A 27,477-nucleotide genomic window follows, 5' to 3' on the forward strand; every position below is an offset into this window, starting at 1 on the left:
AAGCCATGTTTTTATTTTCTTGCGAAATGTGAGGAGATTGGGTTCCTGACGAAGGGAGAGGGGCAGAGAGTTCCATAACTTTGAGGAATTGTAAGAGAAAAGGCGACCACCAGAGCGAGCCTTATTGATTCTGTGGACTTCTGCCAGATTGAGATCATTGGAACGCAGGTTCCTGGGCATTTTGTATGGTTTAATCAGGTTAGTAAGGATTGGGGGGCCTTTGCCTTGGAGATTTTTATGGGCAATACAAAGGGCCTTAAAGTGTATCCGTTCTTTTATCGGTAGCCAATGGAGTGATCTTAGCGCTGGTTTGGCTGAGGAGTGGTGGGTGGTGCTCGTCAGCAGTCTAGCTGCTGAATTTTGGACTACCTGGAGTTTGCAGATCACAGAGGCCGGAGCTCCCAGATAGAGCGGGTTACCATAGTCAAGCCTAGATAAAATTAAGGCTTGAACTAGGATCTTTTTGGCTCTATCAGGCAGTTGAGGCAGGATTTTCCGTATGGATTTTAACAGGCCGAAACAGGTTGCCGCAGTTTTCCTGGCTTGTACTTTAAACAAGAGATCCTCGTCTAACCAGAATCCTAAACTCTTGATCACGTTTCTTCGGGTAGGACCAGCGCCCATAGAAGGGGGCCATAAAGTGGGGGAATTGAAGGATGCCTTCCTGCCCAGTACCATCAGTTCGTTGTTAAGTTTGAGCTGAGACTGGCCCATCCACTTTGCTACCTCCTCAAGACAGTCACTCAAACTCTTGTGGGACAGATCTGCCTGGTTCAGAGAGACCACGAGCTGCGTGTCATCAGCATAGCTGATTAGTTCAATTCCGTAGGGGGCCACTATCTCAGTTAAGGGGGACAGATACTCATTAAAAAGTTTGGGGCTAAGGGAAGAGCCCTGTGGAACCCCACACTGCAAGGGTATCGGCAATGAATGGCAATCCCCTTCTAATACCTTAAAATACCTTTCCCAGAGGAAAGATTCAAGCCATGAGAGGGCTTTTCCCGAGACTCCGATTTTGTTTAGACGGGCTAAAAGGATACAGTCATTTACCGTATCGAAGGCGGCGCTGAGGTCTAGGAGGATAATGGCCACATTGCCACCTGTGTCCAGGATCCTCCTAGACTCTTCAACCACCTTAAGAAGTGCCGTCTCCGTCCCTTGCCCAGGGCGGAAGCCTGTTTGAGAAGGATGGAGTAGATAAAAGGCTTCCAGAAATGAAGACAATACGATTTACGAATTTTTCTGCCAGTTTACTGATACCCGGGAGAAGGGAGATGGGGCGGTAGTTGGATAGGTCTCCAGGGTCCAGGTTAGTTTTTTTTAACAATAGTTTGACCATGGCCATTTTCCAGTCCCGTGGGACTGTGCCTGCTTCGATCGAGGAGTTGATCAGATAGATGACTGGTGTGGCGATAATGGGCAGGACTGATTTCAGGATGTTAATTGGAACAGGATCAAGCGGCGAGCTACTTTTTATTGCATTGAGGAGGGGGGTAACAAATCCTCAGTGAGCGGGGTGAAGGAAGAGAGTTCAGGAGTAGTCCCTTGAGAGGGAGGTTCAATTAACAATAGTGATTCGGAGATGGGGATGGGTGGGAGACCCAGAAGAATCTTTTGGATTTTAGTGTGAAAGAAAATTGCAAGTTCTTCACAGCGGGGCCCTGATGCATTTGGGGCAAGAGGGGGGTCAAGGGGTTTCAAAAGAGTTTTGACAATACTGAAAATCTCTTTCGATGAGTTAGGGGATGCAATAATTTTCTCTGCGTAAAAAGCTCTTTTAGCTGCCTTTAGCGCAGATTTATAGGCTTTAATGGAGGCCCTGTATTTAGTTTTTATCTCTGAATTAAAGTCTTTTCTCCATTGTCTCTCCTCTTTTTTACAGCTCTGTTTGAGTTTTCGGAGCTCTGGGCTAAACCATGGGTGATTGATTGATCCTCTTTTTTGAGTTACGGATTTCCTGGGGAGAACTGTGTCCAGTGAATGCTCTATCCACTGGATGAACTCTGGATTCGCTGTAGTGATATCGAGGTTAGTGGGAGGTAAGGTAGTCCTTAGAGCTTCCGACCATTCATTTATCTTAAGTTTGGACCAGTGTCTTGTTTGCGCTCTGCAGAAGGGTTTGGTCGGGCCTGGGGGTGGGGGGCACTCCAAGTAAAAGGTATAGTAAAGTGGTCTGACCACGGGACAGGGCTCGGATCCATGGTGATTAAGTCTATAATATTTGAAAAAATTGGGTCAAGCAGGTGACCCTTTGTATGGGTGGCTTTTTGGATTTTTTGAACCATTTCGCATGTCTCAAGGTCTTGAGCCAGATCCATAGCTATCGGGTCTTGTGGATCGTCGAAATGGAGGTTCAGATCTCCCAATATGGTGAAGTTGGAAGCTGAGCTGGCGAGGTTTACAACCGTTTCTACCGTTTCAACCGTCAACAAGCAGATGGCCGCCTTCCTCGAGACGAACGGATCCCTCGACCCCTCACAGTCCGGCTTCCGAGCCAATCACAGCACCGAGACCGCCCTCATCGCCGCCACCGATGACATCCGAGCCCTGATGGACAATGGAGAAACAGCGGCCCTCATCCTCCTAGACCTCTCCGCGGCTTTCGACACGGTCTGCCACCGCACCCTAGTACGGCGCCTCAGCAACATCGGAATCCAGGACAAGGCGCTGGAATGGATCATCTCCTTCCTCGACGGAAGAACACAGAGAGTCCGCCTACCACCGTACAAGTCAGAGGCCTCCGAAGTCATCTGCGGCGTCCCCCAAGGATCATCTCTGAGCCCCACCCTCTTCAACGTCTACATGAGCCCCCTCGCGGCCATCGTACGCAAACACAACCTCAGCATAATCTCCTACGCCGACGACACCCAGCTGATCCTCTCCCTGACCAACGACCCCGCCGCCGCCAGAGCCAACCTGCACGAAGGGATGAAAGAGGTAGCCGAGTGGATGACGACCAGCCGCCTGAAACTGAACTCGGACAAGACGGAGGTCCTCATCCTGGGCTCCTCACCCTCCGCCTGGGACGACTCCTGGTGGCCTCCCGCCCTGGGCACCGCACCCAAACCGACAGACCATGCACGAAACCTGGGCTTCATCCTGGACTCCTCCCTCTCCATGACCAGGCAAGTCAACAACGTCTCCTCGGCGTGCTTCAACATCCTACGCATGCTACGGAAGATCTTCTGGTGGATCCCCACAGAGACCAGGAAGACCGTCACCCAGGCCCTCGTCACCAGCCGACTGGACTACGGCAACGCCCTCTACGCCGGTACCACCGCCAAGCTCCAGAAGAGACTCCAGCGGATCCAAAACGCCTCAGCCAGACTCATCCTCGACATCCCACTAACCAGCCACATCTCCGGACATCTGAGAGACCTTCACTGGCTCCCCGTCAACAAGAGAATCACCTTCCGCCTCCTCACCCACGCACACAAAGCCCTACACGACCAAGGCCCGAGCTACCTCAACAGCCGAGTCAACTTCTACGCTCCCAAACGCCACCTCCGATCAGCCAACCACGCCCTCGCCGCCGTCCCCCGCATCCGAAGAGCGACTACAGGAGGAAGGTCCTTCTCCTACCTGGCCGCCAAGACCTGGAACTCCCTCCCGACCGACCTGCGCCTGACCCAAGACCACCTCTCCTTCAGGAAGAAGCTGAAGACCTGGCTGTTCGAGCAGTAGCGGCACCCCCCCCCCCCCCAGCGCCTTGAGACCCTACGGGTATGTAGCGCGCTCTATAAGTGTCACTGATTGATTGATTGATGGTTTCTAGCAGTGTCTTATGGAATTGTCCTAAGGATCCTGGTGGACGATATACTAAAAGCCCAGAGAAGGAAGCTGAGCGTGACAGCGTGATAGAAAAGTGGACGTTTTCGCAGTCAAGTAATGGGCTGCCTAGCAAATGACAAACTAGATGTTCCTTATAGAGGATGGCAATCCCTCCTCCTACATTCCCTGTTCGGTCAATGTGCTGAATCAGGTAGCCCGGAGGCAGAGCCTGGATAATGTCTGGGCCTGAGCTGGGACCTAACCATGTTTCTGTAAGAAACGGTACATCCAATGCCGAATCATGTAGTAGGAACGAGATCTCTAAAGCATGTATAGGCAGGGAGCGGCAATTAAATAGTGCCATATTGAGCTTATACTCCGGTTTCTGTCTGTTCTCCGCTGGCTTAATCAATTGGTAAGGACAGTATCGGCATTGATATTGAATTTGTGTAGGATCTAACAAGTGTTTACACAAAGCGTTAGGAGAATTAGTGGGGTCTCTTAAATGCAGGAGGGAGGAGCACGAATATGTAACTGGAACTGGCGTGGAAATGGCAAGGGTACTGGTCCCTGGGCCCGTCCTGGTGCGGACGGGCGCAGACGGGATTACCTTTGGCGCACCATCGGTTCGCCCGCTGCGCGCGTCCACTGAGCGTCCACTGAGCCATCCGCCTAAATAGATCGAAGTGTAGGCGCGGCTCCGCCCCCTATTGGGAGGAAGTGCAGCGCGGGGTCGGTCTGCTGCTAACACGCCCTCCTCTCAAACAGCTGAGCTGCAGGGACCGAGGCGGTTAGCAGTCAGAATGCATTACAGTAGGTGAGCACACCTTTAAAAACATAAATCGCTAAAAGTAGAAGTTTAAAAAAGCAGTTTCAGAACGCGCTTTTAAATCAGCGTTTCAGATAGAATATTGCACCGTGTGGCGGCGCGTGAGGTCATGAAACAATTAGAGAGAGAGGGGGTAGGAGGCACTCTTAGTCCCCCGGGTTGAATATGTAAAACAAAGAAAGAGTGTCATACGCAAAGGGGTCTGTGTGAAAACACAGAGGCAAAGACTGTAGAAAAATACCCTCTCATGGACACATTGGAAGCCTTCAAGGGATTTATGGGAAGCCCTCAATCACCAACCTGGTTGGTGACATGCTTCATCATTGGGCCCACCAGGAGAAGCCAAATGCCTCCCTGGTGTGCTACAACGCCAGATTACTGCGGAGCTGGATTTTGTGACAGTGATGTTAAAAATGTCTAAAACTGTACCAACCAAAAAGATTTTAGTCACTGGTCAGTTTAGACATAGTTAAAAGGTATGTGTGGGAGAACTACCACAGATTATGATGGGAGTTTCCACTTAAAGTGGGGTCAACATGTTTCTGCCCTTTATAAGTGTCAGATTTACGTGGGCATTCGTCAGGACCCTGTAGCGTGTACCTTGGCGGTATGGGCGCGCTAAGGCCCACCCTAACCAAAGGACGTGAAAGGTAAAAATTGCTCTATGTGTGAAAAGGTGCAAAAAACAACAACACAAACCACAAGTTGTGGGAATTACCTCCACTCAGAGGAACCTGTGCAGTTTGTGTTCTAAAAGATCCACGCCCCATGGGTCTCGGGAGGGGGGTGGAGGCGACTATGGCACATCGCCCACAACGCCTAGAACCCGCTCGGCACCTAGCTTCTCCTGCTCCAGACCGCGTGAGGTCAGGCAGCTGCCTACTCACCGCAATCAGCATGATTGTTTTTGCACTGATTGATAGTTCCTCGGACTCAGTAGTCTTGCACCTTATTCGTCTATAGTTGGCAATGTGTTCTGTGCCAACTTTTTTCCACTGCTTCGTTCTCGCAGGACAGACCTAGTTTAACTTCTAGTGGCAGATGGTCGCTTTGGGCGCTATCTCCTATCTTGAACGAGCTGATTTTCTCGTACAGTGGAAGTGTCGCAAGCATATAGTCGAGATGTGAGGAAGTGCTTGAGGAAAAGTATGTTGGCACTGGTGGATTATCCTCTGTGAATCGTCCATTGAGTACTCTAAAGTTTTGCTGCTCGAGATCTTTCAGTAGCTGAGTTGAGGTGAGGTATTTGTGCGTTTGTTTGGAGAGGGAATGGATTGGCTTGGGATTTCCCAGACGATGTCCATTTCCTTTGTCATATCGTCAATTGGTTTATCTCCAAGGAGGTGGAGGTTGAAATCACCTGCCACAAGTATATTCTCCATATCCCTGTCCTCCATGAGTCTTGTCAGATCTTTGACGAGTTCCCTTGACCCCGATTGTCTGTGCTTCGCGTGTATATATAGGTTTATGATATATAACTGTTGGGTGACCTGATTGTTTGCGATTGTTATTGATAGTGCCTGTATCACATTTGGTGAGGCCGTCACTATCCTCCGAGGTATCGCTACTTGGTGGCATGGTCCACCAAGACCAGGATGAACCTGTTGCCCATGGCTGTCTTGGGGTCCAGTGGCCCCACAATGTCAATACCCACCCGCACAAAGGGGGTGCGGACCACGGGGAATGGCTGGAGAGGAGCCTTGTGCTTCCTCCCACTCTTTCCACTTGCCTGGCAAGTCTGACATGTCCTGCAATGAGTGTCTGAACTCTTGCGCATTTGGGGCCAATAAAAGTGGGTGACACGCCTCTCAAAGGTCTTGTCCTGCTCCAAATGTCCTGCCAATGGCATATCATGAGCCAGCCCCAGTAGGAAGGCTCTGAAGCACTGGGGTACCACCAGCACACCCAGGCTCAGCAACCTTAGGCTCACTATACAGGAGACCATTCTCCCAGTATATCCAATGTGATCCAGACTGATCACCTACTGCCTGGCTTGCAGCCTGTTGCCGCAAACCCAAAAGAGAAGGGCATTCTCTCTGCTCCTTGCAGAATTCTTTCCTGGAGGGTCCTCCTTCCTGCTGCCAATGGGTCAGCTCAGGCAGGTCTCCAAGTTCAGCTACCTGTTCCCCTGTAAGCTACAGGGCATCCCCCTCATGGTCTACCTCCTCCTGGACCGTGGGAACTTCGGGCCCAGTTTCCTGCGCCCCCTGCCTCTTCTATCTAAGGCAGGTCCCTGGGCCTCCCCCTCAGGCTCCAGGTCCTTGAGCACCCTTACGGGCTGCCACGGACGGGGTGGTCACACGCGCCCAGTCAGGCAGACCCCAACATCTCCAAGTGAGTACTTCGCTCCACCTTTCCCCAAGGTGAGTTCTCCAAATTGTTCCCCAACATTCAACAGGCATGGCGGGCCTCACAGCTACCTGAAGAGTACCAGAGCCCCCACCCTCACTCGAAGGGAACCTGAGCCATTGGACAATGGCTCTCTGTTGTCGGCGGCAACAACACGGCAAAACGCATGAGGGACAATCTGTTCTTGAGACACCAGGTGACACTTGACAGCAGTCACAAAGGCTCCTGTGTCTCTAAGAGCCTCCACTTTATAGCCATTGATGGTCACCCACTGCCCATACTTCTTAGTGTTGTTGGGTCACAGGGACCACCTCACAGTCTCCTAAAGAGACAAGGGACATCTCTGCGGGACCCCACCCACCTTGGACACCAATCTCCTCCCGCAGGGCTACCCTCGCCATCTGCTGGGGTGGAGCACCAAGGGGTGCGGTTTTTCCAAACTGGAGGCACCGTGGATCATTTGCCTTATGACCCGGGTCCCCACACTTGTAACACCTCAGGTGTCCCTTATGAACAGGGTCACCTTTCAGGCCCCTGGCCATCTCTCAGGGGGAGGCTGGGAACCTTTCCCTTGGGAATTACTTTGGGGCCCTTTCTGGAACTCCCTCTGTTTACCCTTGTCCCCCCACTCTTTCGCTGGGGACCCTGCCTACCTTTGGCTGAGTCTCCCACGTGACCCTTGTGGACCCGGGTGCTCACTCAGCGGTCCTCCTTTTCAGCAAGCTTCCTAGGGTTAGTCAGCCTGCTGACCAACCTCCTGGAAGCAGCAGGCTTGGGGTCTCTACTCTCTGAATACAGGAATCCATCATCCCAGTAAACTTTATGGGTGCCACTAGCATTCCCAGCAGCCTCAGCAGCAGCTTGCTGTCTGAGGGGTTCAAGAGAAGGGCAGTTCAGCTGAGCCTGACTCTGATCTGCCCTGGAAGGGCCCCCTGTCACCAAGAACTCAACCTGATCAGGCTCAAGATCCTCTGGGACAGTTCCTTCTTCAGGCTCACAATCAGCTTCCTCGGAAGGCTGAACCTCACTCAGAGTCAGGGGGAAGGCACTGCCTTAACCCTACTGTTCCTTTTCTTGGTAAGCAACTGGTTCATTATTCCAGAATACAGTGCCTATCAAGTGTTAGAATTTCTGACCTGTGACCTAGTCACAGCAAACACATGTGCAGGGATCCCAAGCATGGCTGCATGAGCCCTCAACTCCACTTCAGACCAGGCTGGAGTCTCCAAGTCATTGCCAAGCAAGCATTTTACAGGGAGGTCTGCACTGATCACAACTTTCTTAAGGCCAGTTACCCCTCTCCAGGAGAAATTAACAACTGCCAGACTATGGGTGGCCCTGACATTGCTAGCATTGGTCACTTGGTAAATCTCACCAAGTATGACTTGATCAGGGTTAACAAAGTCCGGTGTCACCATTGTGCCACTTGCCCTGTGTCTCTGTAGGCCTCTGCCTTTTTCTCATTAATTAAAGGTGTTTGTCTGTACTTGCCCAGGTTACTGGGACTCACAGAGAAGGCCATATCCATGCCTCCATCACAGACTAAAACAGCTGGAGTTGGAACTCTGACTAGGCCAGAGCCCATCTCAGATCTCAGGGTTAACCCTACTACACCCATCTGTTGGGAACCACCACTTGTAGCTGAACTAGGGGGAACAGTTGCCTTCGGGGCAATGGTGGCTGGAGCAGTCTCCTTTTTGGTGCAATCACTAGTCCAGTGACTTATTTTTACAAACTTTGCACCATGGTTTTCTTTGGCCTTCTTTCTTTTTGGAAGATTGGGGAACCCCACCATTAGAAGCTTTTTGGGGACCTTGTGAAGACTTCTGGCTTTTAACTTTCTCCCCACTCTTTTGATCTTGCTTCTTTTGGTCACCACCTTTGTTCTGTACCTTCTGCTTCACCCTGGTTGTGACCCATTTGTCTGCCTTCTTTCCCAATTCTTGGGGAGAGGTCAGATCAGAGTCCACCAGGTGCTGATGCAACAGCTGGTTCTGATAGTTATTAAGAATGTGTTCTCTCATGATCAGATTATACAATCCTGTATAGTCACACACTTTACTGCCAAAGCAACCAGCCCTCCGGAGCCTTAGAAGCACATTCTACAAGGTCAACCCAGTCCTGAGTCTGTGTCTTCTGGGTATCTCTGAACTGCAACCTATACTGTTCAGTGGTTAGGCTAACCCCATCTATCAGAGCACTCTTCAGGACCTTGTAATCATCAGCCTCCTCTTCTCTTACAGTGAGGAGCTTATCTCTACCTTTGTCTGCAAAGGAGAGTCACAAGATTGCTGCCCACTGCTCCTGGGGTACCGTCTGTTCTTTGCAGGCCCTCGCCAGTGCAGTACTTCATTTGTGGATGTCATCCCCAGTCTGATAGGGAGGGACAATCTTGTTTAGGTTTCTATGGTCATAAGACCTATCCCTACCACAAAGGGATAGTGGTCGTCACCATGGGGCTATAGCCCCAATTTCTCTCTCTCTCTCTCTCTCTCTCTCTCTCAAGAGCTAGGGTCTCTTTTTCTAAGGCTACTTCTTGTCTCCTTATCCTCAGCTGGACTTCATTAATCCTAGCAGTATGCTCCCAAGTGAGGAACTCCTCCTATGAGCAGAAGCTGAAGACCCTATAGATGAGCCAGAATGCCCAGACTCCTGGGAAGGAGATCTGTGCCTTCTTGGCCCAGCACCACCCCTACCTGGGAGGACAAGGGGAGGCCCACTGTGGCCTTCCTCATCTCCAGTCAGGTCTGGATTCCCCAGGTTCAGGTCTTCATCTTCACCCTGGTTGTCATCATTGTCAGAGTCCTGGTGAGGAAACTCTCCAGTGTTTTCTTCCTCTGAGGTTGCCATACCATTCCCATTGGCTACCTGTTCAGGGTCTGATGCTTTCTGAAAGTCATCAAGCAATAACACCTCTATACGGCGTTGTCTATTGGGATTCTGACCGGTCTTCAATTTCCTTATGGCACACAGACCCCTTAACTCTTGGAATGAGAATGAGTCATATTTAGTTGTCTGCACTTGGCTGACATCTGGGATAGACCCACTGGGTCCCTCCTTTGAAGACATGACTAGTGAAGTGTGGTGTGTGCACCTACCTACACTATTTGGTTTCCTACTAAACCTCCTTAGTAGTTGTAGTCAGGGTGTGCCTAAGCCCTTAACACCTACAACTTCTAGGTTCAGTAGAACTTACGGTATTATAAGCTTGGATTATATGTACCTATGGTACCTTTAGTGATTTTTCAAATGATATTCTCAAGATTATCTGGTAAAACAATGCAAGCTGGAATCCCACACGCTGCACACCAATGTGAGAAGTTGGCCTGGCATTTGATGTCCACTATTCTAGTGGGCACCTTGCACCAGTCCAAACGACCTTTATTGATGGTAGGTTTAAGACAACCTTTATAGAAAGCTATCCTAGGGGTAGCTGTGGAGAGCAGCCTTCAGGCTAAGTCTTGGAGGAATGTAAAGCAGCTTGTTTTACCAGTCTATAACCTCTTGAATGATCAAATGAAAGCAGAACCACACCAGGTATATATATAAAAAAAAATATGTATTTATTCTAAACACACCCCTCTAGTCTCATTATGAGGCTAGAGGTCAAAGTACAATACAAGGACTTAATTAGCATACAGTAAATTAGCACAGTATACATTTTTGCCCTAGGGGCCTCACAAACCATATACTAAGAAAGTGGTATAAGAACCACAGGAGGGATAGAAGCAAGGCCTAGGGCCTGAAGAACCGCTGGGGCAACCAAGAACCACCCAGGGAAGCAGGAGACCCACGGGGGACACTTGCAGTGTTTAAACACAGCTGCGAATCACAATTGACTTTCTATGGAGAACGAACAAGTTACAATTTTAAAGATTAAGGACACTTAGGGGTGAACTACGATGGAACCCTTTTAGACTTAGACACTTCGACAGTCAAGACCTAAGGGAGCACCGGAGTACTCGTGTTACCTCACCCAGGGAAGCCGGGTGCATAGGTGTCTTTTCGTGTCGGGTTTCGTCGTCGATTCCAATGGAGAGCTGCAAAAAGGGCTGCAGGCGACCAGAGGAAAAGCTTCCGGGTGGATCAAGGGTGGATCAGAGATGTGAAGAACCTGAAAAGCAGAGGGGACAGAGTCTGGGTCACTAGCCAGTGACCAGGATGGCGACAGGAAGATGCCAGCCAATGGTGGGTGCTTTCAAGTGAAGTAGGTGAAGCTTGACTTCAGCCACGAGGACCAGGAGGCGTCAACAACGACCAGGAGCTGGATTCAAGCTTTCCCACAAAGGATGTTGAGTGCTGCAGCGTCGGAATCCGGTTTGGACCCAACAAGCCTTTGTGAGAAGTTGGCCTGGTATATGATGTTCACTATTCTAGTGGGCACCTTGCACCAGTCCAATCGACCCTTATTGATGATGGTTGTAAAGTCAACCTTATAGAAAGCTATCCTAGTGGAAGCTGTGAAGAGCAGCCTTCAGGCTAAGACTTAGAGGCGAGTTAAGCACGTTTTACCATTTATAATCTCTTGAGTACCAAATGAGAGCACACCACACAAGGTATATATCAAATATATATGTATTTATTATAAACACAACCCCTCTGTAATCTTTATGAGGTCAGAGGTAAAAGTACAATACAAGGAACTTAATTAGCATCCGATAAGTTGCACAGTATACGTTTTGCCCTAGGGGCCTCACAAACCATATACTAAAATATTGGTGCAAGAACTACATGAGAAATAGAAAGCAGGCCTAGGGTCTGTGGAATCACTGTGGCGGTCTAGAACCACTAAAGGATAGGGTGCAGGAGGCCCACGGGAGACGCGTGCAGGGACTAAACACAGCCGCGGGTTACCATTGACTTTCTATGGGAAACAAACAAGTTACAATTTTAAAGATTAAGGACACCTCTAGGTTAACTACGATGAAACCCTTTTAGACTAGGAAACTTGGAGGGCCTATACACTCGGTACTACCAGAGTACTCGTGTTAGCTCACCCACGGAAGCCTGGTGCATAGGTGTCTTTTGGTGTCGGGTGTTCGTCGTCGATTCCAATGGAGAGCTGCGAAGAAGTGCTGCAGGCGACCAAAGGAAACGTGTCCGGGTGGATCAAAGGGTGGATCGGAGATCTGAAGAACCTGAAAGCAGAGGAGACGGAGTCTGGGCCACTTGCCAGTGACCAGGGCGGCGATGGGAAGATGCCACCAGATGTCTGGTGATTTCAGGGCAAAAAGTGAAGCTGTTCTCTTCAGCCACGAGGACCAGGAGGCGTCGACGACTACCAGGAGCTGGATTCGAGCTGTCCCACGAAGGATCTAGTTGACTGCGGTGTCTGTATCCGGACTGGACCCAAAAAGCCTTGGCAAACGCAATCCACGCAAGATGTCGAGATTGGCTTTGGTGCAGACCAGCAAGGTCTGAGGAACTTCTCCTTTGGGGAAAAGTTGGAGCAAGCCTGGAGCAACCAGGAAAGCAAATTACATTGAAAGTTAGTCTTCTTGGGGGCTCACTAGCCAACGGACTAGTAAACGCGAAGACGTGTCGAGCTGAAATGCACAAAGTGGGCCTCTGATCTTCAGTGCAAATGGTGCTAGGGGCTGTTTCTTCAAGCACCCCAAAGCACAACTTCGGGATACCTCGGGAAGTAGGTGCAACTCGCAAAATGCAGGATGTCGAGGAGTTCCGGTTCCACGTCTCTCGTGTCCGCCACAGGTCTCAGCTTTGCTGGGAGCGCAGGCCAGCGTCAGATGTCTGGAAGTCCGTGTCCTGTGTCGCAGAGTCTTCAGGATCCGGCGGGAGCCTCAACAATGCAGACCGGCAAAGATGCAGTTGGTGCCTATTTGAACACGGTGGTTACTCCTTGACCACAAGGGAGATTTCTTCTGTCTTCCAGTCGATATGGAATGTCGAAGGTCCAAAATATATGTTGCAGAGTTTCGTCCAGGGTAATCTAAAGTTCTAGGGACTGGGGTTCTAATCTTATAGTAAAAATAGGGGATGGACTAACTATGGCCCCACCTATGGGTGGACCTGGGGAGGGGGTGGTTACACCTCTTCCCCTTTGTCCAGTTTCTCACCAGAGCTGGGGCTGAGTGCCCCAGCAACCGGTTTGAACTGGGAAATGCATAGAGCACCCTGTGTGCCCCAGGCAGTGTCTGAAAAGCATTTACTGAATGCAACCCACCCTGCCCCAATACACTAAAGCATTTCTGGGGAGGTGCTGGCACCTCCTTGGACAGGAAACCTGTTGTCCAGGCCTCCCCTGCCAGAATTTCATCCAGCAGCAGGTCAGACTTGGTCTGTTGCAGCAGCATCCATTTTGTGATGCTGGGGCTCTGTTTGACTTCTGCAGGGTTTACCAGTGTGTACATGTCTTCTCCCTCTAGAAGGGTGGAAAGCTACCCCCGCCGCCAGGACTGGAGGGGGGGAGGGGTAGTATTTTTAAGTGTTTGACACCAAACACGACATGTTTTAATAAATCCAAACCAAAGTTAACATTAACCGCGATAAATAAATATGGTATGGCTATATCATAGAACAGCCATAAGGAGAAATTTCCGAAAGCTGCAGAGGGGCTCAGCTCATGCTAGGGCACCCTCTCACACAAAACCAAGCAATGTGCCCCCAGGACTGTCAAGGCCTGCCATAGGAGTGACTTGTGGGTTAATATGGGTCTATATGTAACGGTGCCGCTCGCTCTGAGGTTTTCGCCAGAAACTCTTGCCTGCCGCTACAGGAGTAGCTCGTCATTTCTCCAGTGCTCTAGCCCTTGTGCCCTTGGTGAAGAGGAGGAAAACCACCTGCGAGGCCGCAGAGGAGGCGAGAGGCGCAGCCCCGGGACTGCGAGGTACATCGTTGAATTCCATCAGCTGTTGCCTCTTTCCGCGTGAGCCGCACCCCCTCCCAGTGCCCGCCCCTACCAAGCTGCTCATAACCTCTCGCGGCCCCCGCTTCGCGGGAGCCGCTCGCTCTGAGGTTTTCGCCAGAAACTCTTGCCTGCCGCTACAGGAGTAGCTAGTCATTTCTCCAGTGCTCTAGCCCTTGTGCCCTTGGTGAAGAGGAGGAAAACCACCTGCGAGGCCGCAGAGGAGGCGAGAGGCGCGGCCCCGGGACGGCGAGGTACAGCGTTCAATTCCATCAGCTGCTGCCTCTTCCCGCGTGAGCCGCGCCCCCTCCCAGTGCCACGCCCCCTCTCACCTTACAGAGACTTAAACAAGGGCATTAACGCACATCGCAGGACGCGCGCGGGTCGCAGCCCGGGGCGAAGCCCGGGCCAAGGGCGGGCCCGTTGTTGCCCGTTAGTGACCGGTAGAGACCGGACCGGGCCACCCCCTTTGGCTCTGGTTTCAACAGCTATCAAATTCATTCATCTCAGAGCCTATTTCCCTGCAGCATACTCGTACCATGCCTACTAAAACCAGAAGTAACGCCAAGACCAAATCTAAGAATGCCCAAGAGGTAGCTCAAATAACCGGACCGATCGATCTATTTATCTCACGGACACATGAGGTAATCAACCAGAGTATCTCTCTTCTTGAAAAAAGAGTGTCACTGGACCTTATGAATGCAAAGCGATCGTCTTTGGGCACTCTAGCAACCACAGTTTCTCCCATTCACCAAACCTTCCCAAACTCTTCTCTTTCCGTGACTGTGACTGTTCCTGACATCAATACAGTCCCGTCCACAGTTGATTTATCTGTAACTCAACTTGAGTCTGACTTATCAACATCAGATAACTTAGAGGCATCTCCCGATTTAGTAGCCTGTCAAACATTCGAAGGATCCCACACCAACATAGATACTTACCTTCGAGGGGAAAGAGAAGGAGCCATCCCAAAACTAGGTAGCACAAACCCCACTGACATTCCAGCAGCTATGGCTTCTTTCCCGGGTCACGAGACGGAGCCGGGGAGGGAACCACTAAATCATACAACACAATCTGTGCAGCTAATTACAACAATCCCTCCAGAAACCAACCTCTTGCTTCCTATCACCCCCAACGAGGTTACAGATAACCCCTGCAGAACATGTAAAACCACCTCACAAATACTAACTGCAACTAAAGACCTCTTGGTTCAGCATTTGAAACCTATACAATTAAGTATCAGGAATCTTGAAGCCCAATTGGCAATTCTTTCCGCCACACTCCTCGATACGAACGCACATCCTGTAAAAAAAGGGCCGCGAAATGTGATCCAGCCCTCAAAAACATCTCTCCAACCACAACCACCCAAAGTAACAAAACAATCAACTCCGACTATCCCACCCCTACAAAATCCAAAACAAAATGTTTCAAAGAAAAATCTGCAAAATGCAACGCCTCGAGCACAACAGGGTAAAACAACTGTCGTGTCTAATCAGCATTCACCTAGCATAGGCCCGGTAATCCCAGGTACCACAGGGGCCGCAACAGGAAATCCAAATGCAACTCACTCCATTAAAAAGTCAACACCTTTACCATCTAAACCAACGGTCCCTTCCCAGTTGTCACCCAAAAAGACCCCAAAAAACATACCAGGAGCCAGGCGTCCAGTCCATCTGCCCCCAGAGGCCACGCCATACACAATCGTACTCACTGGTGTACCTGAATTAACAGAAGATACAGCAGAAACTGCCTGGTCACTCAAAAACAAGGTCATGCAATGGCTAAGCATCAACAGGCCATTAGAACCCCATCATTCAGGAGGGATCTCCACAGTCCGCAGGGTAGTATGGGTAGGTAAAGCACCAAAGTCGACCCGCGGTGACTGCATCATCGTAACATGTAGAGACCCTTCCACTGTGGATTATATTTGCGCTTGGCCCTCGCTGGAGAAAAAAGGTGGAATTGATGCTCGTCATCTTTCTTTCTTTTATCCTCCAACGAAACAACATCACTATACCCCAACCTGGAACTGACACCAGCCCCAAAGTGATCAGTGGAAGCAGGTGGGGTATACCTATGACTATGGAAACAGAAACATATCTAGAGATTGGCCAAGGCAGTACTGGCAGGACAGACCCTACCAATCATACGAAGGTTGGCAGGGCTTTCCAACACAAAATCGCTTCGACTGCCTAGAGATGGTCGATTGACCGTTCTGGTCTGAATCAAAGAGTAAAAACATCAACATTACATACCCACCAGTAAATCTAAGCCAGCAGCGAGTGTCACCTAAAACTGTTCCCCATATCCACGCAAACCAAACGTCGGAGACTACCACTAATGTCTCCTGCAATCCTACTAATGCTATGCATATCATATCCACTGACCCCTCTGGGATTGGGCCCGACTCATACTCTCATCAACCAAAAACTTTAAGAGATCCCATCAATCCCTCACAGACCCAGATAGAGTACTCAACAGACACCCCGATAGTGACTGCCCCGATGCAAATACCTCTCCCTCACGTATCCCCAAAACCTACCAATCTGAGTCTTTCCATCACATATTGGAACGTCGCAGGTCTGTCTTCAAAAATAACATCAGAGCTATGGCTTGACACAGCCAGGGAACACCAGATACTCTGCCTACAAGAAACATGGTGCACTACCCCAATACATCTAATGGGATATAAAACTTTCTTCACCCCAGCAGTGCAGGGAAATATGGGCAGACCAAAGGGGGGGCTTATGATCTATGTCGCCAATACTCTTCCCTTTATATCGAAACTGTTAAAAGAGTCTTCAACATACCAAATTATGCAGATAATCACCACTAATGGTAACACCTATATTTTTACCAATTATTAGAACAACTCTGGCACCTCGGATTGTTGGTCAAATTTAGTAGAGATTGCCACATTCCTAACAACATTGCAAAATGATAACACCAAAACTACAACACACCTAATCTGGGGTGGCGATTTCAATCTCCCTCTGTGCCCAAATCATAAAAGAGAAATTTGTGGGCTGCAAAACGAACTTGGCAGCCCCATACCCCACTTTGTGCATTCGACATGTGGAAGTAAACTGAATGACATTATATTTTCCTTAGATTTGGATTTTGTGAACGAATTAGTAGACACGCAGCAGGATTTTCTACCAACCTTTCATGGAAGAGGCTACTCAACAACCATAGACTACATAATAGCCTCCCATTCACTTTAAGGGCAATTAGCAAACTTTGAAACTGGGTCTAACGCAACGAGTGACCACTACCCACTCAGCGTAAGAATCATCATCAAACTGGTAAACGGCCACTGCAAAGCCGAGCCTTTTAAATCAGCAATCACTTACCATGAGCAAACTGAATGGCTACACGGTTAAATGGGCTAAGATCGACCCGGAAGAGACGACGCAGAGGGTCCTTGAAAAATCCAAACACTGGATATCTGAATGCATGTCTTTGGAGACGTCACCTCAAATAATTGTTAGTAGTTTCCAAAGCATCCAAGAAACAATAAGGAATGAACTATTTGTCAAGCTAAAAAAGAACAACAAGCCCCCTACCACGAGATGGTTTGACACCGCTTGTCGGAAGGCACTTTCAACTCTTAAAGAAGCCTTACACAGACCCACGAGAGACCCCCTGGAAATTTCTAACCTAAGAAAAGCATATAATTCTGCCAGACGGGAACGTAAAAAACAAATCAAACAAGAACTATGGTCACAACTGCACGACAGCACCCAAAGAAAGGACAGCACCTTATTCTGGCAAGTCATAAGATCTCCATTCTTGGCCAACAGCACAGAAACCCAACACCTAGATGTGGCAGTAACCGAAGAAGATTGGGTCACCCATTTCTCAAAAATCTTTGGCCCACCTCTGGACTTTGCAGTAGTTAACGGTTCAGTAACAAATGAGGTCCATTTATCGGGAAACAACATCTACCCGATAAATATTAATTTCCACCTCAGCGAAGTTATCAAAGCAATCAGGGCATCTAAATCTGGCAAGGCTCCTGGCCCTGATGGAGTTCCAATGGACATTAGAGAGCTGAGAGTGAGAGAGAGCCTCTTGTGACATTTGTGGTATCTCGCCCCGCTGACTACGAGCGGTGGCGTCTTTTTTAGCACACTGCTTTTAATACTGTTTAATAACCCTACCTCAAAGTTGTGCAGGTTACTAATTCCTGATTTCATTTGCAGAGTGGAGCGGCTGGCTGGGGGCTGTTTGAAATCGCGGGTCCCCAGCGCAGCGGGCGCCATCTTAGTTTGGGCTTCCCTCTGCATCAAGCTCCCCTGATACTCCTCCCTCGTCCCGCCCCTATTTAAACGGCCACTATGTGTCAGCGCAGCGGACGAGCGCAGCGGGCGCGACGTAGGCGCGCCGGAGTTGCGCCTGAGTTAAGCCCGTCTGCGCCCGTCCGCGGCAGGCCGGGCACGGGGCACCTCACTTTGTTCCTAGCCTTATTCTTCCCCGTTCACTTATCATCTCCCTTTATAGTTCTGCTCTCCCCCCCCCCCGAGCCTTCCGTCAAACACGCTGTTTGCGGTTTGTCTGCTCCTAGGACTATATTCCCTGAGATCATTCTTTCATCTCCTATCCATACACCCCCGGACTCTTCCGCCAAATCCTCTCCTCCCATCCCGGGACTAGGACCCAACCCTTCTTTATCTGTGATGTACCTTAACACCCGGTCTCTGGTCGGCCACCAATCTGACATCTTTTATCTTTTAGGATCGGAACAGCCTGATATCCTATTCCTGACCGAGACCTGGCTCACAGATGATTCCACTCCTGATATCCTGGTGGCTATTCCCCCCGGATATTATATTCTACAAGCTAACCGCCCCTCTGGTAAAGTGGGCGGTGGGGTTGCAGCCATCATTAGGCACCCAATCCGGTTTTCCATGGTGCCTACTATTAGTATTTCCATGGTTGACTGTCTGGCACTCAGGTTGGAGCAACCCGGCTCATCTCTAGTATGTGTCCTAGTCTACCGCCCTCCCCAATCCATGCCAAATTTCTCCGTCCAGTTCGGCGAGCTTATCTCGCAGCTGACCATTAATAACACCAATGTTTTGGTCCTGGGCGACTTTAATTATTGGCCATCCGACCCTCACGAAACCTCTGATTCCCTCGCCTTTTCTGAGCTTATGCTGGGTTTTAATTGCACCCAGCATATACACACACCCACGCACACCAAAGGTCATATCCTGGATCAGGTATGGACCTCTTCTCTAGATATCTCCATCCCCCTTGTTCTTCCCTGTCTTTGGTCGGATCATTCACTCATCACCTTTTCCCTTGCTAAGCCTGCTCCGGTTAGTGTTGCCCGAGATTCCAACTTTCTGGCACGCAATTGGAACAAGGCTGACATCAACAAATTCACCTCCCTCCTGAGTTCATCTGCTCCCTCTACTATGGAACCCTTTATCTCTATTGACTCTCAGTCCGACAATCTTGTCCACTGGCTGGTCTCCGCCTCTGACTCGGTGGCACCTTTAAAACCTGTTAAAACGCGGCGAAATCATGACGCACATAGGTGGTTCACCGAGGAACTTAAGGCACTGAAACGTAGTCTTCGTCAGGCCGAAAGACGCTGGCGTCGAGACTATTCTTCACAGACTAAAACGGTCTTCTCCTCTCAGCTGAGAGAATACAAGTCTGCCATAGCCAGGGCTAAATCTTGTTATTTCTCCAATAAGATCTTGAATTCCATCAACAAGTCCAAAGACATCTTTTCTATTGTTGAGGAATTATCGAATCCGGCGAGAGTCACCATCGCTCCTCTCCCTTCCCAGCTATTGTGTGATTCTCTGAATCAATTCTTTGTGGACAAAATTGTCAAAATTAAAACCAGCATTTCTGTCCACGTCTCTTCAGTTTCCCCTCCTCCCATTCCTTTCCTTCCCCATTGCACTGACACCCTCACCCAGCTCCCACTCATTTCTGAAGACAAATTCCTTTCCCTTCTGTTTAAAGTCTCCTCCGGATCTCCTAGCGATTGTTGCCCCCCGTCGGCCCTACGAGAAGCCTTCACTTCATGCCCGGACCCCCCTTTAGCTCTTCTAAATAACTCCTTGACTACGGGGGTGGTCCCAGGATCCTTTAAACGCGCAGAAGTGGTCGCTATCTTGAAAAAACCCACGGCTGACCAGTCCAACATGAGCAACTATCGCCCAATTTCTCTCCTCCCCTTCCTCAGTAAGGTTTTGGAGTCTCACGTTACCCAAACCCTTACCTCTTTTGTGGAAGACTCCTGTGTTTTGGACCCCCAGCAGGCTGGATTTAGACCAGCACATTCCACAGAAGCAGTCATCCTCTCTGTGATGGACGAACTTCGCAGGGGCGCCGACACTAACATCTGTCAGGCCCTGGTCCTTTTGGATCTGTCAGCCGCCTTTGACACGGTCGACCATGACATCCTGGTCGACCGTGTCAGAGAGGCTGGCATCCAGGGCACTGCCCTGGACTGGGTGCGCTCTTTCCTGACCCACCGCCACCAGGCCGTCAGGCTGTCTCAGTTCTCCGCCTCTCAAGTCGAGCTGACCTGTGGTGTCCCTCAGGGCTCTTCCCTTTCCCCTCTTCTTTTTAATTTATATTTGGCCCCGTTAATCCGTTCCCTTCACCGTTTCAATGTCTCCGCATTTAACTATGCGGATGACATTCAATTGGTCTTCACCATTGACTCCGGGTCCGAATCCATCTCTACCTTTCAAAATACCCTTTGTTTCATCAGTGATTGGATGGGCACAAACCACCTGAAACTTAACCCCGACAAGACCGAGCTGGTGCTTGTCGGGGGACCCTCCAATCCCTGGCATCCCTCTTTCTGGCCGACCAGCTTGGGTACCCCGCCTTGTCCTGTCAATTCAGCAAAAAGTCTGGGTGTTGTCATCAGCAACGATCTATCGATGACACCCCAGATTAGTGCCGTAGTCTCCTCTAGTCATTTTCAGCTCAGGAAGATACGCAAGATCTCTCGCCTACTTACCACCGATGCCCTCACTTTGGCCTTACTTGCGTTAGTCATGTCTAGGCTTGACTACGCGAACGTATTATATGTAGGCATCCCTGTTTACCAACTTAGGAGACTCCAGCTGATTCAAAACCAGGCCGCCCGTCTGATTTATCATCAGCCGAGAGATCAACATGTCCAACCGCTTTTAAAGGATCTCCACTGGCTCCCGGTCTCTGCTCGTTGCAAATTCAAGCTGGGTTGTATCATCTTCAAATCCCTCTCTGGTCAGGGCCCCGTTTTCCTTTCTTCTCTGCTTCATCCCTATGTCCCCTCCCGCACCCTCCGGTCCTCCCATATGGCCCTTTTATCTGTTCCCAGATTCAAGCGGAAGAAACACGGTGGCCTTAGGTTTTCCTTCCTAGCCCCGTCCTTTTGGAATTCTTTACCTCTTCCGCTCAGGCTATCCTCCCCCTATTCCAGTTTCAGATCCTCCCTCAAAACTCACCTCTTCACTGAAGCCTACAATTAAATTCTTATTTATTGTTATGTTAGCCCTGTCTCTCTCTGCTCTCTCCAAACAGCGCCAAGGAACCTAATGGTGTTAGTGCGCTCTACAAATTAATTTAACATAACATAACATCTTTCTCCACAATGTAGACTTTTGGTCACAGCTAATCACTCGGGTTATGTCAGCTGTAACCTCGGTCGGGCTTTTCCAATCATGGTCGACATCAATCCTTTTACCCATGTTTAAAAAAGGCGACCGCAACGACCCAGCTTGCTACAGACCAATCTCCCTTCTGGACTCCATGGGTAAGATCGCGGGTCGAGTGCTCCTGGACCGGTTACAATCTTGGGCCCGGGAGAACAACATCATAACCGACCTACAATACGGCTTCCAGAAGGGGCTTGGGCCTGTGGAACAGGCCCTTAATCTTGTCCTTTTGGCAGGGAAATATGTTGGCGCCAAAGGAGGTAACATCTTCCTTGTCTATGTCGACCTAAGTGCGGCATTTGACTGCGTCCAACATGCAAAACTCTGGCAAATATTAAGTGACCTTGGAGTGGACCCCCCATTAATAGCCTTCCTACGTGAACTCTATTCTAATGCTGCAGGGCGAGTAAGATTTGGTACCAGTGGTGAGCTGTCCCGCTCATTTCAAATAACGAAGGGAGTAAGACAGGGATGTGTACTGGCTCCCTTCCTGTTCAACCTTTACACAAACGGGCTTGAGCAGGCTATGTTGGAAGGGAGCCAGGACTTACCCCAGATAAACCACCGCCCGATACCCACACTGCTATACGCTGATGATTCAGTTATCTTAGCACGGACCCTGAACCAACTCCAGATACAAACTAACAAATATGCCACATTTATGGACTCACTCGGCCTCAAAATAAACATAAAGAAAACTTTCATAATGCACATTGGTCCTAGGGTTAAAAACCCTAAACCGATAATGGTGGATAAAATGAAGCTGGAAAAAACCTCAGTCTACCCCTACCTGGGAATCCTAGTGAATGATGCGGTGAACTGGCGCCAGGCAATCAACGCCAGAAACCTTCACTTTCGGCGGGCAACATCGGCATTGATTTCTTTCTCGAGGAAACTGGGGAAACCAGCGCCACCCGAACTTCTGACCATATATTACGCAAAGTGCCATAGCGTGGCTACCTATGGAGCTGGCGTTTGAGGTCATGGACGCATAGATCAACTACAAGTAACGGAGAATGGCTTTATTAAATATATCTTAGCCCTCCCTCAAAGTTCCCCGATACTAGCCTCGCATTGTGAGCTTGGTATGGAATATATTGTTGACACTATTCGCTGCCAACCAATTTTACTGTGGCATCGAATATGGACCAACCCTGAATGCCATCTAACTCGCTCCCTTAGCCTTGACAAACTGGCGAAAAATTCCTTGGTTGACCTACATATGGAACTTCTTCAAAGACCTGGACCACAAGTCCTACTTCGAAGATCCTGCTTCGATAGAAGATATTTCCAGGAAACAATTAAAATCAATGTGTCTGGGTCACCTGAGGGAGTTACGGAATCAAACTGAGATCTTAAAACCATCCAACGAAAAAATCTGTGCACAACAATCTTGCAAAGGCATACAAGCATATTTGACGTACTTCTTAACAAACTACGAGAAATTTTTATTAACAAGACTTCGTTTTAACATTTTTTTCCGTTTAGTTTCATTTTCGGAAACTTAAAATTGGTCCCGCAATCTGATGAACTGTCCATGTGATGGAATTTGTAGGAGGCGACTGATTAGACTTTCTTCTCCTGTATATGCCATAAGTATTTATTGTTTTTGGCATCCGCTAGCCATACAAAACAGACGAACAGGCAGGTGTTCTTAAATTTAGCTTTTTCGGCTAACAATGTTAATGCTGTTAAGTTTGGTAAGGTGCCTGCTCCAGCCCAAAACCCTGCTTGAGATCTTGGGATGCAGTTGTAATCATCTTACCATTTTTTTAGTTGGGTTAGCAAGCAACTTGTGTATAACTTTGCTTCCACATCAGTTAAAGCGATTAATCAGTAGTTCATCGGCTTTGTTGAGTTTCCCCATTTAAAAATTGGCTGGATAATACTTCCCCTCCGTTTGTCTTAAACAACTCATTGAAGAGTGGGGTAAAGTAATGGGCCCAATATGAAGCTTCTCCCTTGAAAAGGTGTTGGAAGGGGGTGACCCCAGGGGTCAAGACTGCTCTCCTAACCACCCGAGACCCTCCTCTCCCAAGAGTCCTGCCGAGTCTTATCGAGGGATGGTCCCCGCCGGGGAGGACTGATCGTACACACTGTCGGTACACCACACTTACGAACGGACACCACACCGTGAATCTTTATCAAGTATGAACTTTATCAAGGTAAAAAGGGTAGCAATATACAGCGATCGAGGGATCGTGAAAGTCTCGTAACACAAGGGAACGGGGAAGCGGGACAGTCTCAAAGGGCCGGCCAGTACGTAGCGTACCCTGCGCACAGTTCTCAATCCTCGAACTGGGGGGTATGGAGGCTGGCGATGGTACTTGCTGTCCTACTCACTTCGGTTCGAGGTTGTCGTGAGGGTAGCGTTGATGGTCCAGCCGGACCAGGGGACTCATCCAGCCGCGACGAGGTCAGCAGGGCTCGATCCGGAGTGCACCGTAGTGCTCGTAGTTCAGGAGGAGCCGCAACAGCGTCAGCAGGGCTCGGAATGGTAGCCAGGGTCTCTCGTTCTCAAGATTGGGCCGCGACGAGGTCAGCAGGGCTCCGATGGATCAAGTCTTACTCTTCGAGAGGGAGCCGCAACAGCGTCAGCAGGGCTCGGTGGTTCAGTTCCATAGCTTCGAGGATGAGCCGCGACAGCGTCAGCAGGGCTCGGCGGGTCAGAGTCTGTTCTCCTCAAGGTCAGCCGCGATCAGATCAGCGGGGCTTTCTTGTCCAGGATACAACTGCCGGCTGGATGGGAGGCAGGCTGTCTTATAGTTCAGGGGCCCATTGATGTCCGGACCCTCAGAGGCAGGAGGCCGGTGGTCCGAGGGCCAGGCGGCCGATTGTCTGGGCGGCTGGTTCTTTGATACTTTGGACCGTGCGTCCAGGGACTCCCAGACGCCCATCAAGGTTTGGAGCCAGCTCGCTAGGAGGCCAAACGTGTGAACAAAACTAGCCCCAGGGATAGTTCAGAGGTGTGAGGGGAACCAGTTCCTCGGGAGGAGGCCGGAGGTGTGATTGAAGTCTTGGTTTCGGGTACTTGGTGGGTCCTTCGCCCCCCGGGCGGGTCCGGGCGCGCCGGACGCGCACGCCTGTCTGCGGCCAGGGTCGGCCACGAGCTGCCGAAAGGGAAGAAGGCGGCCGGTGTGGCCAAACATGGAGTCTGATGGTCACTTGCACGGTGGCAGGCACAGGGTCTGGAGATCGGCTCAGGTCCAGGGTAGAGGGGTCGTGTACAGTTCTAGGCGGGCTGGGGTCAGGCCCACCGGTAGTCCTTGGGTTGCGGGGGATCAGAGAGGACCATGCCATGAGGCCGGGTCCAACAAAAGGGCATTGGGGATTCTATTGGGTCCTGGTGCGCCCTCTGAATTTAGTTTCTTTATGATTTTGATTGACTTCCATTAATTTGTCAGAATTTTTACATTTCGGGGCAATGGGTTTATTATTCACATTGATGCACCCAGGGAGAATCTGCATATTTTGTTCCCTGCGCCTCCTGCTGTCCTTTTTTTCGGACTGATTGGAGTTGATTTGAGCTTTGGTTATTTGTACATACTCAATATGTGAGCTACCAATGCTTCCTCATTTATCCCAGAGTTTTGATTCCTGTTTTGAGTGTCAGTGAATTTATCTGATACCAGAAGTGTTTTCCGTTCCGTTGTTTACTAGCCAGAAGGAGTTTATTCCATATTGCGACTTGATAACTAGATTTGGCTGCTCAACAGTTTTTCTTATATTATTTTCTTAAATTTTTAAGCTTGCTTCTGGTGGGTTTTCCCCCCATTTTTAACTGGTTTGAGACCGCTCTTCTTTTGCGCACTATTAGGCTTTTTTGCTCACGTAATTCGTGATTGAACCTGGGATGGTGACTGCTTGTCCGTGTGTTCTTCCTATGGTGCCTAGCGGAATACTGACTAGTTATCCGCAAAGCATTCCATTATGGTTCCCGTTAGATTCTCCCGCACTCTTAATATTTCTCCCTCCCTGGCTTGCGGTGGATCTGAGCTTGCAGATTCCTCTGAACTTTCTTTGCTTGTGCCCGCTTGGCGGTATACTTCTGCCATCACCTTTTCAATCCCTATTCCACGCCATTTCAGCCTTTTTCATTTGTAGGCTTGAGTAGATTTTTTGTTGCTGTCAGCCTGGCTGTAAATGGCTCAAATTGCAATAATTGTGGCATATGATCGCTTTCTATGCGTGGTACAATGTGAGATTTTTGCGTCTGTCGTGCTACAGATTCACTCACTAAGGTATGATCGATTTTCGAGCTTTTAGACCCACTTAAAAACGCCATTGCCAGCTGTCTTTCGGAAGCCAAGACTTTGATATCCACCATGCCAGTTATCCAGACTTTAACAAGAGCGGCAAAGGATGTGCTACAGAGCCCATGCTGCGGGTGTCGGGCCTCTGTGGTGCCAGTCCGGTTTATTGGTGTCTCATCTCGTCAGATTACATCCGATGACAGTTTCCATTTGGTGTCTTTCACCAAAACAGACCCCCCCCCCCCCCCCCGGGTGTTAACCGGTCTGATATCCGAAAGCCCCCTAATAGTGTCTTCTACAGTGGTCCGGTCATCTATTCATATATTTTGTACTACAAGAACCTGCAAGAAATTATTGTGAATAATCGCATCACATGGCTCATCCATTACAGTGCCTTGCTCAGTGCTGTTGGAGAAGCAAATGTTCCCTTGGCCAGAGCTGTCAATATAACCGGTTTGCACAATATTCTAGATATTGCTGCAGAACACAGTCTGTGCCTGTTTGTACCCAGTACGATAGGAGCATTTAGACCTACCTCTCCACGCAACCCAACCCCTGATATTGGATCCAGCGGCCACAGACCATCTATGGTGTGTCTAAGGTCCACGCAGAACTCATGGGAGAGAACTACCACTATAGGTATGGATTGGACTTTCGGTGTCTAAGATATCCTGGAATAATCTCTGCAGACACAGTGGATATTCCATGATGCAATGAAGACTGGAGAGTTTGACTGTAACCTGAAGCCAGACATGCGTCTACCAACGATGTACATTGGCGACTGCTTGAGAGCTACTCTGGAGGTTTTAGAGGCCCCTGCAATAGCTCTTAGTATGAGGACTTATAACATTGATGCTATGAGTTTTACCCCTGAACAGCTGGCTGAAGGTTCGGAAACACATGCCTGAACTCAAAGTGTCGTACAGCGTTGATCCTGTCAGACAAGGCATTGCTGACAGCTGGCCAATGGACTTTGATGACAGCAATGCTCCCAAAGACTGGGGCTGGAAACACAAGTACGACCTTATCGAGCTTGTGACGATCATGCTGAACTTACTTAACACGGACTCCAGACTCGCATGGGTCAACAGAATTGTACATTGGACCCTGCTCAGTGAAAGGAGGACCAGGAGGCTACATCAGAATTTTTTTTTTTTAAAGAAATTTTCTGATTCTGCTAGAATGTCAATGTATATATAACGCTGCACAAACACCCACCAATCAATGTGCTTCATTTGGTATCGGGTGGTGTCTGGTTGACAATGTCCATGTGTACTAATGTTTCAGGTAAAATAACTCGCATTGATAAGGTGTGCTGCTGACAGTATGGTGTCATCCTACAGCTGTCCTGTAAAAGATGGAGTGCGTTCTTGGAAGCCATCTTACTTGAGGCAAGTTAACTAGCAGCCACTGTTAATGTAACTATTGATGTTGAGTGTTTCGTTGAGGCTTCCCAAAACATGAAGGTAGCTCACTCTGTATGTATCTGGTTCCAAAGGCTGGAGATGCTGTTAATGCATTGGCAGAGTGTAGAAGCAAGACAGAATTGCGTGCTATAGATTATGCACCTACTGCTGCGAATGGCTCATTAAATGAATGGGACATGATGGCGGTTGGCAGCGTCCATTGGTCCCCAATGCTAGGGGGTGGCGAGCAGATCTAAAGCCCACTTCGCTCTCCGCCAGTGGAGAACTTTGTGCTGGCCTCCCATCAAACAATGTGTGCAGGGAC

The 27,477-nt window shown here is 49.5% G+C and overlaps 1 protein-coding gene and 1 pseudogene across 5 annotated transcripts in view; one reads left to right on the top strand and one right to left on the bottom strand.

Annotated features, from left to right (window-relative positions):
• GAK (cyclin G associated kinase) overlaps positions 1 to 27,477 on the bottom strand; it is a 1,908,861-nt gene that overhangs the window by 1,703,313 nt on the left and 178,071 nt on the right. The window lies entirely within an intron of this gene.
• On the top strand, positions 25,104 to 26,946 carry LOC147727869 (L-threonine 3-dehydrogenase, mitochondrial pseudogene; annotated as a pseudogene). Its single transcript, XR_015309399.1, has one exon. The product of XR_015309399.1 is annotated as an L-threonine 3-dehydrogenase, mitochondrial pseudogene (transcript).

The sequence above is a fragment of the Lissotriton vulgaris genome, chromosome 3_1 (genome assembly GCF_964263255.1).
Source record: "Lissotriton vulgaris chromosome 3_1, aLisVul1.2, whole genome shotgun sequence".
Classification (NCBI taxonomy): domain Eukaryota; kingdom Metazoa; phylum Chordata; class Amphibia; order Caudata; family Salamandridae; genus Lissotriton; species Lissotriton vulgaris.